This window comes from Alosa sapidissima, chromosome 23 (genome assembly GCF_018492685.1).
Source record: "Alosa sapidissima isolate fAloSap1 chromosome 23, fAloSap1.pri, whole genome shotgun sequence".
Classification (NCBI taxonomy): domain Eukaryota; kingdom Metazoa; phylum Chordata; class Actinopteri; order Clupeiformes; family Clupeidae; genus Alosa; species Alosa sapidissima.
In genome coordinates this window covers 24,994,387-25,013,047 of record NC_055979.1, presented here as the reverse complement: position 1 = coordinate 25,013,047, position 18,661 = coordinate 24,994,387, and the positions used below count along the sequence as shown (strand labels likewise).

General features: G+C 46.5%; 1 protein-coding gene across 7 annotated transcripts in view; it reads right to left on the bottom strand.

The window, feature by feature from the left end:
• Window positions 1-18,661, bottom strand: part of raph1b (Ras association (RalGDS/AF-6) and pleckstrin homology domains 1b) — a 60,149-nt gene that overhangs the window by 37,829 nt on the left and 3,659 nt on the right. For all 7 annotated transcript variants that reach the window (XM_042079918.1, XM_042079919.1, XM_042079920.1 and 4 more), the window contains exon 2: window positions 3,349-3,424. The gene's annotated coding sequence lies outside the window, so the exon portion shown is untranslated. The remainder of the gene's footprint in view (window positions 1-3,348; window positions 3,425-18,661) is intronic.

Here is an 18,661-nt window from a genome sequence, read left to right as displayed (position 1 = left end):
GCTGCGGTGACAGACAGATTTTACTTGTGTGTGTTTGTTCCTGAAAATGCGCGCACACACACACACACACTTAGTCTTGAACCTGAAGGTTGTAGACTGTACAGTAGACATATACTGTGGCCGCCAACTAGCAATGAAAGAGCTCCTTTGACAGCAGTTCAAAATACAGCTTAGTAGGGCGTGTCCCACTCGGAGGGCAAAAGAGGTGTGTGACTGCACTTGTGTGTGTCTTAAAAAGGTGGGGCACACACACACAGAGTTCAAAATGTACTTTCACACCCGATACTTCCTGCAATAACATCACACAACGCAGTATATTGATCGGAGCCATGTGTTTCAAGCTCTCGTGCGCTCGTCTGGGTTTTCAGCTGGCTGGGCCGAGCTCATTCTAGTCTGTGGGGGACTCGGTGCTGCTCTCGTCCACACAGATCACTTTCTGTTCCGCCCTCCTGCACTGAATCATTACTAACGGGCTCTGGTGTTAAATATAGCTGACCGAGGGCCGCACGCTCCCGCCTTCGGCTTCTCGCTCTCACTCACCGGCCACAGTGACACAGTGACACAGGACGTCCCCCCCACATCCACAAAATGCTGTTGTAGCAGGCAGAACCAGCTGGTCACTTGACTGCTGGTGGTGCCAGAACCAGCCGGTCACTGACTTCTGCAGGTGCCAGTCCTCACAGTCCACACTCAACAGGACTGTGTGGTGTCGGTGGGGGTGGGGGGGGCATTAAACTGACGCCTTTTTGTTTTGGGTCGTGTAACACGTCCTGAAGGTGGTTACCGCTGAATAGGGCTCTGTTTCAACAGTCTAATTAGTGGCAGGTGCACACAGGTTCAAGTTGAGTGGGGTCTGTCAGCTTGGGGGGGGAAGGTCAACCACATGGAACTGAGCAGGACCGTAACACTGACCCCAAAAAGAGGAAGTGTGCTGCCACATCCTTCTCGTCTCTGTGTGGTCGTTTTCCCTCTGCTCCCAACACTGTGTATCCATCTGAAAACATCCTATCACTTCCGTTTGCTCATTTCCACATGCAATCTAAATGACCTCATCTCCTCCTCCTGTCATACTCACACAACCATCTATCTACACACACACACACACACACACACACACACACAGAGTGTGAGAGAGAGTGAGAAAGCAGGGGATAGAGAGAGTTTGATGAGCTCTTTCTTCTCTTCCATTACAAACCACCAGCAGCAAAAGACAACCCCTTCCCCGTCCACTCGACACACACACACACACACACACAAAAACAGACACACACACACACTCAAAATTGCTGAGTATGAGGGAGAGAGTTCTGGTATGCGATGTCAGGGCATGAGTCCAAATGAGAAATCAAGCCTGATGACCCCCTCCTGTTCTATCCAGGTGGTATCCTCCAGTGGACACCGTCTCTCTCCCATTAGTCCCCCCTGTTCTATCCAGGTGGTATCCTCCAGTGGACACCGTCTCTCTCCCATTAGTCCCCCCTGTTCTATCCAGGTGGTATCCTCCAGTGGACACCGTCTCTCTCCCATTAGTCCCCCCTGTTCTATCCAGGTGGTATCCTCCAGTGGACACTGTCTCTGTCTCACTCGCTCGCTCACGCACTATGTGACCCCACTACATCTCAGAGCTTGGGACTCACTAGAGCATGGCTAACTGATCTCACTGAGCTAATGCTGAATACTTGTCTAACTGTGTCTAACTGTGTGTGTGTGTGTGTGTGTGTGTGTGTTTGTGTGTGGTGTGTGTGTGTGTAAAGGCCCCAGGAGCAAAATAAGACACTCTTGCCTCACCTCATCCAGTAGCAAGAAATGTCATCTTCTTAAAGAGCACTTGTAAGCTATATAAAACAGTGTCCCTGTGCACATGCGCGGATAGATAGATAGATAGATAGATAGATAGATAGATAGAAGATAAAAGTATATAATATAAAAACACAACTAAGCAATAAGGACAGTAGAAGATATCTTCTACTGTCCTTATTGCTTAGTTGTGTTTTTATATTATATACTTTTAATTACTTTTTCTGCTGTTAGTGTGTGTGTGTGTGTGTGTGAGAGAGAGAGATTGAACACACTCAGAGAACTGGTTCTTCCACTCGGTAGGCAAATGACCCTGTGACCTCAGGGGAGAAGTGCGGAGGAGTGAGTGACTAGCTCAACTTGTCAGACAGCCACGGCTAACGGCTAACCATCACTCAGTCTGTCTGTCAGCAAAGAGCATAGAAGTTACTTCTATACTCTTTGCTGTCAGTCCATGAGACATGTATCAAACCATACAACAGCAATCACATAAACGCAGGATGTCACTGATTAAGATGAAAATTACTGTATATATTACTGCATTGGTCGTATAGTGTCGTGAGTCATCTCTGTCTAGCGTAGCCGGTAACCTATCCACGGCCACGCCTTAAGCAGTGGCCACCCATCAGCCCTTACTGGCATCCTCTGGCTGCGGCGGACGGCTATCGGGTCTCTGGACTAAAAGGTCATGCAGTGTTTTACCACTTGTGCGACGGCCATTCTCACTTGCATGATTGAGTTTGAGCACTCGCCCTCACCCGCGCTCCGACCTTTCCGAGGACAATCTTTCCAACGTCACAGACGAGCACACTGGCTCACAAGACTTCACTTAGGGCTGGCACAGGGTTGGCACAGGGCCACCAAAACTTGCTGACTCTACTCTCAACCTCTCTCTATCTCTCTCTCTCTCTATCTCTCTCCCTCTCCATCTGTCTCTCTCTCCATCGCTCTCTCTCCATCTCTAGCCAAAAAGCCTTCTGACAGTGTTCTTGACTCCCCTCTCCTCTCCTCTCCTCTCACTCTTAAGGACCTAAAGCTACTACTCTCATCCCTGTATCTTCTCCAACGCCTTCGTTCACTCACTCCCTCGCTCTCTCTCTTTTTTCTCTCTCTCTCTCATCTCGCTCTCTCTCTTTTTTTTCTCTCTCTCTCTCTCTCTCTCTCTCTCTCTCTCTCTCTCTCTCTCTCTCCCTCTCTCTCTCTCTCTCTCTCCCTCCTTCTCTCTCTCTCTCTCTCTCTCTCTCACTCTCTCTCTCTCTCTGGCCTGGAAACCAAGGAAACAGAACAGATATGCTGCAGAGGCTGTTGCCATGGCACTCAAAATACTCATCTTTCATTTTTTGGAATGTTTAAGCAGCATAACATGATGAGATTGCACAACGACACACCAGTGACCATACACATACTCTCACCCTCTCACACACACAGCTTAAATTTGTGCGAGGCAGAGATCATTTCTTCTAATATTAGAACAGGAGAACTGGTTCACGGGCGAAACAGACACACAGCAGGGGATTGTGGGTAAGGGAGTGTGATTAAACGAGGACTCACCTTTGGTTCTGGTGCGGGTGCTTCTGCCAGCGTCTCACACACCCTCTCGCTCACACTCACCCACACGTCAGGATTTCTGGAGAGAGAGAGGAGAGAGAGAGATGAGAGAGAGAGAGAGAGAGAGTGATGAAGAATGAGTGATGATGAACATGAACCTGAGCAGACATTATGGGGTAGGGGGGTTGGGTCAGTGTGTGGGAGGGGGGGGTCAGGCATTCCAAAACACACACACGCAAGGGTGCCTGTCTGAACAACTGGGCACCAGCCTGAGATAACCAGTTAGCCCCAATGGCACTGCACGCTAGGTCATCACCACGGTAAACAAAAGCAGGTGTGTTCTTTCTGTGTGTGTCTGTGTGTGACAGAGAGAGAGAGAGAGAGAGAGAGAGAGAGAGAGAGAGAGAGAAAAAGATAGAAAAAAAGAGAACAGGACTCCCATCTAAAAAGTGCCTATTTTTAGCCAACCTAGAAAACAGACATTTGGACTGATTGGAAGAACATCAAAGTGCTGAGCTGGCCACTAGCGGTGTGTCACTGAGTGGACGCGTCACCGGGCCAGAACACTCACCACTCCAGTTAATAATGTCCACACGAATGGCATTCGACTGCTCTGATTCAGACTAATGACTCAGCCAAATCACAACAACATGAATGGAGAAAGAGAGAGGGAGATCTAACTCGCCTGAGTGAATCACACATCCAAAACTGCTGGTGCAGAAACTGGAGAGGTATGTGTGTGTGTGTGGTGCGCATGAGTGTGTGTGGAAATACCAGGAACAACTGTGTACACTGCGAGTCCACAAGACAACATGTGGTATTATGATGACCCCACTCACTGGTCAGTGGTATGTGTTCCTCAGTGTGTGTTGTGTGTGTGTGTGTGTGTTGGGGGGGGGGGGCAAGAGAGAGAGCGCGGAGAGAGAGAGAGAGAGAATGAGTGTGGGCGTAGAGATCACAGAGCTCTGGTTTTGATCCCAATGTGATGATGTACAACATGGCATCATGTCATTCCTGGAGTTACATTGCACAAGCTCCTCACCCACAAGTATTTCATGAGTTCTCCAGTAAAAATGAGCCGATTATTCAGCATCTATAAATAGACACAAACTAGCTGCCTCAGCGTGACTGTGTGCATGTGTGTTGTTTTTTTCCATCGGAAATACATAGGATGCACACAATGTAAAAAAAGTAGCCATCATAATCAATGTGTACACTTGTTTGATGAACTGGACGAAATGTATCTTTTAAACGCTATCAGGGTAAGCCATGGACAGCAGGGTCTGATTTCCTCAGTATTGGTGTTGGTCATCAGCGGAGAGCAGCATAAAGAGCAAAAGCAGCGTATTCAACCCGAGCGCGGCTACTGACCAAAACTACTGACCAAAACAAAACAGACGTTTCTGTATTCAACCAGAGCATGGCTACTGACCAAAACTACTGACCAAAACAAAACAGCCGTTTCTGGTATTCAACCCGAGCACCGCTACTGACCAAAACAAAACAGCCGTTTCTGGTGTTCAACCCGAGCACATCTACTGACCAAAACAAAATAGCCGTTTCTGGTATTCAACCCGAGCGCGGCTACTGACCAAAACAAAATAGCCATTTCTGGTGGCTACTGACCAAAACAAAATAGCCGTTTCTGGTGTCTGGTGTTCCATGACTCATGTGCTATGGCACATGGAGTATTATGTTAAGTCATGATGACTGGCCTCAGTGGTGGGGGAGCTATCTGCTAATGTTGTTCTTCTTTAGTGTCTATACCATTAATAAAGATGGAATATGATCTGCACCACACTCACACATGTCTTTTTTTTTTTTGTCCCTCAGGCCATAGATTCTTTTTCTCTCAGACACAGACACACACACACACACACACACACACACACACACACAGAGGAGGCAAGCATTCTGAACATACCAGTCTGGATTCTGACATTATAGCAGCACAACAGTGGCTAGTGAGTGATATCAGACACAGGGCTGGGCATGGCAGTTACGGCAAACCCTGTTCGATGAGCTCTGGCACGATAACAAAACACTTTAAACAAAACAGATTAAAGCTCTGTGTTTGCAACCTTACCATTTGCCCCACCAGTCCAAACAAACACACACACACAACACACACACACACACACACAGACAAAGCAAACCAACATGGCCACACACACAGACAAAGCAAACCAACATGGCCAAAGTCCAGAGGTATACTCAGGCAGCCATTTTAGCTCCATCATCCATCATCCGAGCTGTTTGTCAGGAGCTGGATGTCCTTTGAAGAGGACCGGAGCGCAGGTACACACCTCTGTGCTACTCTCTGGCCGTCTGTCGCAGTGCTGCACACTGATGGCTTGTGCACATGAGCAAAGAGCAGTGGGGAATCAGAGAACAACAACATAACCGCTAACGATATTAGCAGCTAGCTCTCCCCAGTGACCTCCCTCTAGGGAGGGATGAGAGATATGTGTGCGTGTGACTCCACATGAAAAGTGAGAGATATGTGTGTGTGTGACTCCACATGAAAAGTAAAGATCAAAATATTCTCAAAATATTCAAGTTTCAGGAACTACGATCAGAAGTTAGATATTTCCTTAGAAAGAATGACACACACCGATTAACTGATTACCAAATACTTGACAATTAATCGACTGACTGTTGCAGTCCTAACGGTCATTAGCATCCATGCCGAGGCCAGGCTCGTTACAGCTCTGCCGAGTCCAGGACAGGTGTGTCCGCCCGTGTGCCCCATTTCCCGTGGAAGCTACTCCCCCGAGCGGAAGACAGAGTTCCGACTTCCTGTGCAGACGGCACACCGAGCAGCGTGAAGCCCCCTCCGACTGAGCTGGAGGAAGTGAGATCATAGGAAACCCCCCGTCATTAACTCAAGTGCAGAAACAAAGATGGGAGTTCATAGCAAAACTGCACAGCAGAGCGATAGGGGTGACAGATAACAGAGACGACAAAGTCTCACATTATTAAGTAGGTCATATTGGACAAAGCACCAACTTACCACAGAGTCACAGTGCAGCCTTTATGGACACAGAAGAAGACTGGGAAGAAAAGCAAGATCAAAGCAGGCTGTGGCTGCTATCGGGACAGAGGGGTTATTGATTAACTGGCCTTGGGCCCATCATAATGTGCAGAGTGGGTGAAACATGCCCGAGAATGAGTCAGCACTGTCAGGGGCCGTGCAGGTTAGCATTCATACAAGCTAGCATTCAGCCTTACTCAGTGCAGGCCTGCTGGGCCTCCAACTTAGCATTCATACACAGCTAGCATTCAGCCTTACTCAGTGCAGGCCTGCTGGGCCTCCAACTTAGCATTCATACACAGCTAGCATTCAGCCTTACTCAGTGCAGGCCTGCTGGGCCTCCAACTTAGCATTCATACACAGCTAGCATTCAGCCTTACTCAGTGCAGGCCTGCTGGGCCTCCAACTTAGCATTCATAAACAGCTAGCATTAAGCCTTACTCAGTATAGGCCTGCTGGGTCTCCAGCTTTCATTCATACACAGCTAGCATTCAGCCTTACTCAGTGCAGGCCTGCAACTTAGCATACACAGCTACTCTTCTATGTGGTTAATGTGTTTAAGTCTGTGCTATGTGTTGTGTGGAAGTTTTTTTTATGTTCAAGCCAAGGTTCTACTCAAGGTGAAGCATGGGCTAAGCCTACTGTTGTGTGATGATGAATAATGTGTTTATGATGGGATGGTGCTATTTGTACAGATCTGTGAAAATAAATTTCCCCACAGGGAAAAATAAACTAACCCTAACTACCTACAATTCAGCCTCACGCTGCCCGTTCAGCCTCACAACCTCACTGTCTGTGCCACTAAAACTAAAACACGCAACCTACTTCATCCATCTTATTTTGAAATGCACTGCTCTGTGCACTCCAGAATGTGTCCGATACTTTTCCTGTGTGAGTGTAATCAGATGGGACATTCTGTCAATATATCCTGAAGCTAGACTGCCAAAGTGAGTTAGATTACCATCTAAGATGCGCCAGTGTGCCGGTAAAACAAGGAGAAGTACTAGAACAGCTCTTTAGAGTCTCCTCTAGACCTAGTCTGAAAGTCTTTCAGCTTGCCCTCCGGCAACACGCACAAGCGCGCGCACACACACACACACACACACACCTCTCGGTCCTGCAACAGAAAAGTGATGCACAAGTCTGCTAATGTTAGGGGAGACCCAATAAATATGACGCAGCAACAGCAGCAGAATAAATAGTGATCATCGATCTGTCCAAATGCGATGGTGTCCAATCAGTCAACTCAAAACAAAGCTGCTGTGCCCGAGCTCAAAGCAGAACCAAACCACAAAGGAAATCGATGCAAAACCCCAAAGCACCTCAGCTCTGGACAAGAGCATTAGTATTGACCAACAAGGCACCAGTCAGCCGAGGGAAATTAGCCTGGGGATGGCTTCTGGGTCTAAGGGAATGGTGAGGAACATCAGTGTGTGTGTGTGTGTGTGTGTGTGTGTGTGTGTGTGTGTGTGTGTGTGTGTGTGTGTGTGTGTGTGGCTTAGCTCAAAGGGAATGGTGGGGAACATCAGTGTGTGTGTGTGTGTGTGTGTGTGGCTTGGCTCCAAGGGAATGGTCAGGAACATCAGAGTGGATCCCACAGAGTGGAGATCTAAAGTGGCAAAGCCAGAAGGTTTGTGGTGTGTTCCATTAAGGGCTAACCTTTCAGTCGGACAGCACTTAAGGCATAACCTCCTGGTTGCAGTCTGCTCTAGCCAGTTAGCTGAAAACCCGAATACTTGCACACGTGCATATGCTCACACACACACACTAGTGTTAATTTTGTCACCTATTTTTAATTTAGTCTTAGTCTTAGTCTTGTGACGAAATGTCCTTTTTAGTCTTTGTCATATTTAGTCATTCAAATATCATTTTTGTTAGTCAAGTTTTAGTCGACTAAAAGTCTCGTCATTTTAGTCTAGTTTTAGTCATAAGAAAACTAAAGGTATCTTAGTCTTAGTCAGTTTTAGTCAACACATTTTAGTCTTTTTTTATAACAAATTATTTCTGATTACCATTTGAGTCAAATAGTGTTTCACACATCTCAATTTTCCAACAATATTGTGTGTCCACAGGGCTACTCGTCTGTTATAATTACTCATTCTGATTTTTTGTCAGTCAGTATGTTTACATGCACAAGTAAGTCGAGCTACAGTTATAGCTCGGCTGGGATTTGACCATAGACAGTAAAAGATTTGACTGGACCACTGTCATATTCGTAGACCAGTGTTTCTCAAAGTGTGGTCCGGGAATCACTGGTGGTCCGCAAGCTATCTCAAGTGGTCCGTGAGCAGACGTGGTAAAATATAATATAGATGAGTTGTTTGCAATATTGAACCAACTTGTATGTAAAAACAGTTCTGCAACACTGTCTATGTAAGATATGCCAGTTTAAATCATACAGTATGAATCCACACAATAAGCAAAGTGCAAAGACAATAAGCAAGGTGGTTCAGTGAGTAGGCCTATAGTGTAGACTAATTATAGGCTACTGTTGAAGTAGGTCTAATCTTTTTTTTTTTTTTAGCTAGGGTTAGTTAAGTGGTCCTGAAACTGAAAAAGTTTGAGAAACACTGTCGTAGACCAAAGTATTAATGTTTTACTCCGCCTCGCTAGATGGCGATATGCGCCCAAACACAACACATTCCCCAAACAGACTCTCCATCTTAGCCATAGCTAACTTGCTAGCGAACTTTCCATATTAGCTTACTTGCTAGCAAACTTTGCATCATCAGTCTAACTAGTTAAATAGTTGACATTACATGATGAACATTTTCGTATGGACATTCTGGTGGATGTTAATTTGTATGAGCGAAGCTTCAACTTCTGGGTATGTAGCATTGTGCCATAAAGCTTAGGTAGTTAGTTGGTAACTCTGGCAGAAATCTCCAGTGTTCTTGTTCCATGTAGTTTCGTGTTGCAGCCACAGGGTTGCAGCAACAGCACGTAGACTAGCCTACAGGAAAGCTGTTGCGTATGAACTCATTCGGAATATTTTGAAAACGTAACGGCTAGATATTCTGTCTTCTCATTTTGTAGACGAAAATGAAGAGAGATTTTATCTTAGTTCTTATTTCATGCAAAACATTTTAGTCTCGTCTTTTTTCGTCAACAATAATTCATCTTAAGATAGTCTTAGTCAGTGTTTCAGGACATTACTGCCGTCTCATCATCGTCTCGTCTTAGTCATGAAAAAAAAGGTCGTTGACGAACATATTTCCTCTCGTCTCGTCTGACGAAATTAACACTAACACACACACACACACACACACACACACTAAAGCACTGTCTATAAACTGTCTGGGGCATATTTCCACTGAAACATCTCGAGTATTTTAGTGTTTGGTTGGTAAAAGGACTGCATGGGCTTCAGCACACCCATGTAATGTTTCCATGGCCTCATCAGAGCGCCGTGCTGGGGTCTGGCCCTGCCCATGCTGTTCTACTTTTCCTAGAGAACAACACCAACTTCACACTGATCTCAGATCTGAGGCCGACAGCTTTAACCATAATGCTCCAGATTACAGGGCCCACAGGCCTCACACGCATGCATGCAGCACACACACACACACACACACACACACACTGTCTGGATTTCATTAAGCAGTGGAGGGAGAGCAGGGTTTCTCCACACTGTAGTCTTCTGCCGGACGGCATGGACACACACACACACACACACAGATGGTGGGAATTACACAGTGCCGCTGCGAATGGAATTTTCCCACGGCGACACGGGATCTGGAGCGTGCCCCCCCTCGTTTTCCCTCCCCTGATACTGGAGAGAGAGATTCTGTCCATTCTTCTCTTCCGCATCAGTAGATAGATACAGTATTCTGTCCATTTCCTCTTCTCTTGATTTGACCCCAGAGCTCCGCCCAACTCCAAGGTCTGTGGCGTACGGTCAGTCATTGATTGCTGTGGTGTACGGTCAGTCATGCTTTGTCCTTGTTTGACTAGAACATCCTTGTGACAATTGTCAACGCACTGAATACTAGTTTGAAAATACATCACTGTCGATCACATTCAAACTCTAGGCCATTCCATGGAAAATGGACTTTGTGTCACATCCATAACGCCAGTGAAAAGCCTTGGCATTTGTATATGATGTGAATGATAACATTAATTTTTTGTGCATTTTTTCTCATTTACATTCTTCAGCCAAAAATAGCAAATGCTCAAATTTCATGTAATCATTCACATCATACCATCACATTTTATTGGCTTTATGGATGTTACAAAACATGTAATTTTCCATGTAATTACCCCTCTTTTACTGGGCAAGATGGCTCACATTTAGGCTAGTGGTTGAGAAGATTTCATTACTACAAGCTTATGCCAGTAGTTGTAGTAACATTTGTACTCATAATACACACATAAATCATGGCTCCCAGCCAGTAAACAAGATCACACACACACATTAGATCTGACCCCCACTTCAACTTTTGACCACCTGACTTGCTTACTACAAGCTTATGACACTGCAACCATACAAATGTTCTACTTTTTAAAAAGTAGTAGTAGTAACATTTGTACTCATAATACACACGTAAATCATGTCTCCAGGTCAGTAAACACCGCACACACACACACAGACAGTAGATCTGACTCCCACTTTGACCTGACTTGCTTACTACAAGCTTATGACACTGTAACCATACAAGTGTTCCACTCTTCAACCCACTGTGACTTTAGAATACCGGCCTCGACACTCCCTGTTAACGCTCACCAACAATCTGAACGTGCGACACTAAGGTGGGCTACACATGGTACTGTAGGATTCAGAGCTACTGCTACTCAACACAGTGTTACCAGTTCTTGCCAAATTCATGAGGAACATGTGTATGCTGGCTGCCCCTGGACTCACATCCAACAACATGGCAGACTGTGTTTTATTAATGCTCTCTGTTTCCTACCCAAAGACATTTTGGGAGGGGCGAGGGCAGAAGCGAAACGACGCTGATGAAATATGCAGAAGAGGGGGTGAACGAGCCTAAACAGACGAGAAGAAAGCGAAGAGACAGAGCAAAGCAGTGAAGGAAAGGGAAAAGAACCACAGAAAAAAACACTAAGTTCTCAACAGAATCTTTCACTTGATGCTAAGCCACCTTATCACCTGACTTATGAATGACAGTCACACACACACACAAACAACTTATGAATGACCTGACTTGCGGCAGGATCTGTTTAGCTTTTACTGTTCTGTGGCTCGAATTGACGACAGCATCGCTGCATCACTCCCGTCCCGAACAGGAAATTGGATTACTGCATCACTCCAGTCCTGAACAGGAAATAGTTGGCAGTTCAAGGCCCAAAACAGTAGAGACTTACAGCTAGGGGTCGACCAATTATCGGCCTGGCCGATTATTAGGGCCGATATTTAGCCTTTTTATAATAATTGGTATCGGTCATTTTTTCCACCGATAAGCAGATATTGAAATGGATAAAGAATGAAACGCGCTACTTTGTCTGTAAAGCGTCTCTCACACCCTGAATTTGCTACTCTGTGGTCAAGAGCATTGTCCCGCCCACTACACCGTCTGATTTGTTCGTTAGCACGAATGCAGCCAATCAGGATCGAAGACTGAACACAGACAAAAAGTTTGGATTCTCACTGAGGCAGACTGGGCTTCAGCTGTAGCCTACGGAGCTATTTTTCGAAGGTAAGGAAGGTAGCCTACGTTGCTGAAGTTGCAGTGAATCACAATCATCTACACTGAAGTTACAAAAACACCACTTTGTAAGCTATTGTCTCTTTGATCCGGATCAATAAGTAAAGCACCCACTTCCTTAATTTAGCGAATTCCCGATTGATGCACGTCACGGATGCTGTTTATAGTTATCCCACAAACTCGGGTGCTGCGTGTCGGGAGTTCTCTGCCTCCGCCTCGTTCGTTAATTGTGAATAACGGGACACCTCGGCGGACATAGCCTACAGACAAGTCCTAAATTATGCGATAGCGAACGTCAAAAAGTCTAATTGCTCCTTTTTTAAAACGGACTGTCAGAAAAGACTACATGCACCCAGGGCCAACCGTAATTTAATCCGATCTGAACAAAATCGCGTCCTGAGCTGGCTATTAACGTGCCTTTTAGGCTCTCAAAAGTGTAGCTTATAGCCTACACATGGACACAAATTGCATGCTTAAATAGCCTAAGAACTATTACTGTTACTATTCAACCGTAACACTTGCCATCACGCATGCACCTCTTCCTCTCCCTCTCGTGCACTCACACACACGATGGCAAAGCATCCTCTTTGTGACAGGTCCCTTTACAAGCACATAGCCCATTGTGCAGGCCTACTCCACGAAAATAATTGCTATCACTCAGCTCTTGGATTAACATGATACACAGGATTTACACTTGTAAAGTGATGCAAGTTGACAATTGTGTATCAAAAGAAGAAAGAAAAGTTTGCATAATTAAATGATTTTGAATGAAATTTTTGCAGCATATAGCCTTTACTATCTACCCCCCTTTTTGACAACTGACATATCGGTTTTACATATCGGTTATCGGCCTCCTGTTTTGGTAATAATTGATATCGGTATCGGCCTCCTGTTTTGGTAATAATTGATATCGGTATCGGCCCTGAAAAAAACATATCGGTCGATCCCTACTTACAGCATCACTGCATAGAATGTTCATCACTCCCATCCCGAACAGGAAATGGTCCGAAAAAAGGCCACGTGTGATCCCAGCAGGCTGCCACTTCTGCTGACCTCAAATGGGCGCCTGGTGCCAAGGCCCGCCTCTTCAGATTTTCCATCTGGCAACAAGGTGTGTCACTTCGCTCTGAGCTCACAATAAAGCCAGTGTCACACAGTGCCAGAGCATGACACAACAGGTGACTAACAGTCTGGCCTGTGTACATGGTGTGTGTGTGTGAGAGAGAGAGAGAGAGAGAGAGAGAGAGAGAGAGAGAGAGAGAGAGAGAGAGAGAGAGAGAGAGAGAGAGAGAGAGAGAGAGAGAGAGAGTGTCTGTCTGTCAATGTGTGGTTGTGGCAATCAAAGGGGGCACATTCACTCTCTGTGCCAGCCAATGTTGCCCAAGCAGACAGTGACACACACACACACACACACACACACACATTCACTGAGTCACCATCTTGGAAGCACAGCCAGCTGTAGCGCCCTGTGTTTCATGTCCGTGTGTGAGCAGATTGGAATATGGCTGGAGAGAGCATGGGGTGAGCGGCTCTAACCCAGAGCAGGTAGAAACCTGGGGGGCGCGCCACTCAAACAAATGCCTTTTCCAGAGGCCGGCGTCTCTGGTGGTCAGGCTAGTCCACCGTGGTGGGCCAAGCAAAGCAGAGGAGTCAGGATGAGGTCACAGTAGCCGGTTTGACCAAAATGTGTGTGGAGTGTTCCATGTACAGACCAGACTGTTGAGTGTGTCTCCTGTGTGTATGTGTGTGTGTGTGTGTGTGGAGTGTTCCATGTACACTACAGCCCACATTGCTGAGTGTGTCTCCTGTGTGTGTGTATGGGGAGTGTAGTCAAACCCACTGCCATATGGCTAGAACTTGTAGAGCTCCACAGAGAGCATGAGCTTCAAAGTTCCACTTGTAAAATAAAACACTCATCATTGGTGTGTGTGTGTGTGTGTGTGTGTGTGTGTGTGTGTGTGTGTGTGTGTGTGTGATCTGAATAGGGGTTGGTGGCCATCGTCATTGATGCAACTTTCCATGCCTTCATTTTGTTTGCATATGGCTCAGAAGCTCCAGGAATAGACTCCAGGGTGGGAAAGTCTAGAGCACCATTTTCCAGCCAAGGCCCACAGATGATGAGCACAACGTCAAAATAAAAGTCCCGCCTGCCAGCGCCTCTATTCATTACAGCATGGCCATTCACTTCAAAGTTGACTGAATCAACTGGAAGCAGGCGGTGGTGCTGGGAGTGACGATTTCAGCTACAGTAGCTAGCATTTAGTGCTCACTGATAGCTAGCTAGCATTTAGTGCTCACTGTTACTACAAAGCAGTCTCTGTAGTCCCAGGAAGCAAGTACTCCCAGACATTAGAGCAAGATGGCAAAAGGAAAGTTTTGCTAAGGCAAGACCAAGATTTTTGCTTACATTGGTAGCCTGCGCTTGTTACTAAAAGAGGAAGAAAGCGCTGGCTATGACATCCTACACAGGTCATGCTACAACAGGGCACCAGGCGACCAGCTGACCTCAGTGCAGCTGTAAACACCTTATGACATGCCACACACACTCACACTCTCTCTCTCTCACACACACACACACACACACACACACACACACCCCTACCTTATGACATGCCAATGACAATGTTAGCTTTGAGGCCCAAGACAGAATCCTTATGACTGATGGGCCCAAAGAGTAAACATTATCTCAGCCACATAGCCCTGTTATGTCCCATAGCAGCAGCAAAACAGGCACACAGACAGACACACACACACACACACACACACAGAGAGACACACACCAAGGGCAGAAATAACAACTCAGACCAAACAACCCCCCTAGAGGAAATGAGAGTACATTGTGCCCATGCAGAGGAATGTTGAAATGGTGTGTTTATTTCACGCCTCCTCACATCTCTGGTCCTAATTACATATTGATAGTGTCCACTCATCAAGACAGCCGGCTCTCCACGGAGTAAATATGGGGAATGGAATGTGCACATGTTCTACCACTAGCACAAGCACAGAAGTGCAAACATACGCAACGAGACAAATGGGACTCACTCTGGACGCATGCTCAGTTCTCCCGGCCTTGGTGAGTTTAAAAACAAATCTTAGCGCCCCCGTCTTAATTATTCACTCCATATCCATTAAATACAGCTCTCCTCAGAGTCAGAGGAAGTCCAGCTGCTCCGCCACTAGCAGCAGCCATGTTGGATAGATGATGTCCATCCCAGCTGGCCTTGGGTCATGCCCTGACGTCATTGTGATCTCACTAAAGGGGCATGAGGACAGCAGCTCAGGCCAAGAGCATTATTGGGACAGTGGACCAGGCTGACCCACACCCTGAAACGCTTGATCCCCCTCACAGGCCTAAAACATGCAACCCCCCCTCCCTCCCTCCTCTCTCCCCTGGCAGAATGGAGAGTGACTGGAGCAGACCGGATGTCTGTAGCCTCCTACTGAGCTACTTTGCTGCTTATGCAAAAATCCAACTCCAGTTTTTCTCAATTCTCCTCTCCTCTGCTGCACAAATTCTCCCAAAGCAAGATGGTTTCCATTTCCACTCCAAACTTAATAATGCGTTCTACATCAGAGTCAGGCTGAACAATGGACACTTGAGTGCAAGAGATCAAAATAAATAACATCAAACACGTGCTGTGGATCTGCCAGGTGCAACAATTATGGAGCTACCTCACTTTGCCAGATCTGTAGTTCTTTGTTGGTACCAACTCTTTTGAAGAACCAGAACCTGAAACAGGCCCTGATGAAAGGGGGCTGAAGATCCTCCTCAGGTGTCAGGAGCCCCAGGTCTTTTGTTGACCTTTGTTCACCTTGTCTCTCTGTGCCACGGATAAAAGTCTTTGGCATCGTTTATCAGTGTTGTCAGGAAAGCTAAAACAGGGCTAAGCGATGACCCCTGCATTTTCAGCCATGCTGCAATGCTCAACACAGACAGTTATCTGAAACCGTGGCTGGAATTCCTTGGTGAAACTCCCTCCATATGTGTCCATCACCTCTGACCTGCTCCAGGCCCGTGAATGGCGTCAGTGCGGTGGGTGGCAGTAATATGGAGGGCAAATACGTCACGGGGCAGTAATATGAGGGGCAAATACCGCATGGGACAACACTCACCTTTCTCTTTATAGAAAAGCCCACAGAAGAGCAAAAGATTTAGGATGGAAAAAAAAAACAAAGTTAAAGTTGACTGGTATCTAGCAGACACTTTTATCCCAAGCAATATAGGCTTACAACAACGGGGTCGGGAATCAAGCCCAGCTAAGAGGCCATCAGGCAGTGACAATATAGCCTGGCCCCGCCCTCCTAGATCTTCTTTCAGGGAGATCTAGTCTGGAACACCATAGTTCATAACCATTTCCCTCAGACAAGAAAAATGTCAGGCCATTAGCAACGAGAGGGGAAGACAAAACCTACATTTATTGTGATAAACAGACACAGCAACACCTGCAAACGTCAAAAAAAGGCAGTTGAAAAAAAAATGCAGAAATTTATTTACAGCAAAGGTAGATCCACATACATTGTTCCCTGACTGTTGATACTGTTTATTGTCAGTTTGAAAAGTTTAGGCGAAGTAGGAAGTAACATTAGGAATCTCTGATCAGTGTGATTGGTAAGGCTGGACCAATGATTTAAAAGTTAGTGTCCGTCGCAATGCAAGTGTTGTGAACATTTCTCAATCGAGAGTCACAAGACTCTATTCACTTGGTGATTTTTCCAGGCTAGTGACATTACTGCTGCTCCCCCACATCTGCGTAACCCTGCTAAGGACACCACTTTTCTGGGGTCTGTTTTGACTTCACTGAAACATTAAAGGCCACTCAGGGAGAATCTGGTGTCAGATCAGCAACAAGACTCCAAGTCGGTTTGACATGGGAGCCTCAGTTTCAGTTATAGTCTCAGCCTCTTCATCCTCCAATCTCACTGATCTCGCAGTGCTCAAGACAGGATCACACCGTTTCATGTTTTCCTCAAAAACATCTAATAAAAGAGGACAGGCAGCAAGTTGAGGGGGCCTCTAACCTCCAGTCAGAGGGTCACACCAGAGCTACGGTGCCTCTAACCACCCTCCAGGCAGACGGTCACACCAGAGCTACGGTTCATCCTGGCCGTCCCATACTGCTCACTGGGTGGGGAGGCTGGGTCACCAATATGGGACTCATTGAAATGGGACCTACAACGACATCCCCACTGGGAGATAAGACTTCCTGTCACATGACCAAGAAAGAGCCCAGTCCCCACACACCCACACCCAGTACCCACACACACACACACACTCAATACTGATTAACACAAAAATGAGAGGGACAGGGAACACTGGCCATCTGCTCCTGAGCAGCAGCTTGCGTGGCCGTCCTTTGTCATCTCAGACAGCACTAGCATGCTAGCTGCATTAAGCAGGCTAACAATCACACTCAAGTGTTGGAGGCAGGAGGACAGGAGGATACACGGAAGAAAAGCATAATAAAGAGGGAAGAGGAGTGAAGTTGACTCCAGTCAGACAGTGTGGAGGAGAGAGAGAGAGACAAAAGACTCGAGGAAGTCGAGGAAGATAAAGAGAGAGCGAGTGAGCCCGACTCTGCCACCTTTACTGAGGTCATTTCCTGGTTGTGACGATGCTCTGGGCTCTGCCAAAGGATGAAACAAGACGGATCATTCTCATGAATATCTTCACACCTAATCCCACTTTAACCAATTCACCACATAAAGACCCTTTCAACAGCATAGCCACATTGAGCTAATGGTAACTTGGGGACAAAAAAAATAGTGCGAAAACATGTTGTAAAAGCAATATTTTGCAGAGCATTACACTAAAGTCCGATTCATTTTCATTTCAAAGTATCTGCACTGGTTTTTAACGTTTCGACTGTAATATCTATATCTACTATATTAATATAATATCTATATGTAATATCTCCAGCCAACTGCTAACACGCACCTGTCTGCTTTCGGCTGCATTACAAACCTGCACCCTGTTGTGTTCCACTGGAGCAGACAGATTAGGGCTTATGCATCATTAACAAATGTTCTTGTCGCCATTCCTCATCCACAACTGTACCGCACAGCAATCACACAAATTAATTTTTTGCTTGCTGGTGTGACTGCCCATTACCCTAAATCAGCTGACATTTCCCCATGTGTTTGTGTGTGTGTGTGTGTGTGTGGGAACACAAGTGAGGGATAGGGGTGCTCCTGTAGTGTCCACTCCTTGCCATTCTACCTCACCGGTCTATTTCTCCTCTCCTAGCGGAGTGTCCAGGGGGCTGCTGGTCTATTTCTCCTCTCCTAGCGGAGTGTCCAGGGGAGTGCTGGGAGGGCCAGCTGCCACTGCCGCTACCGCTGCAAGTTGGCAGCCTGGCAACAGAATCGTGTTCCATAAATCGTCAGGCCACGCCTTTTCCCACCACACCCAAACACACACACACACACACACACACACACACACAAACAGTGACAGGATACTGGGCATGGCACCACGCACACTGCCAACATACTCGCTGAAATAGTGGCAGCTGCTCCCTACCAGGTGCCCTGTTCGTATGGTGGTGTGTGTGTCCCTACCAGGTGCCCTGTTCGTATGGTGGTGTGTGTGGCGTCACAGGGCCCCTCTTGTGTGTCT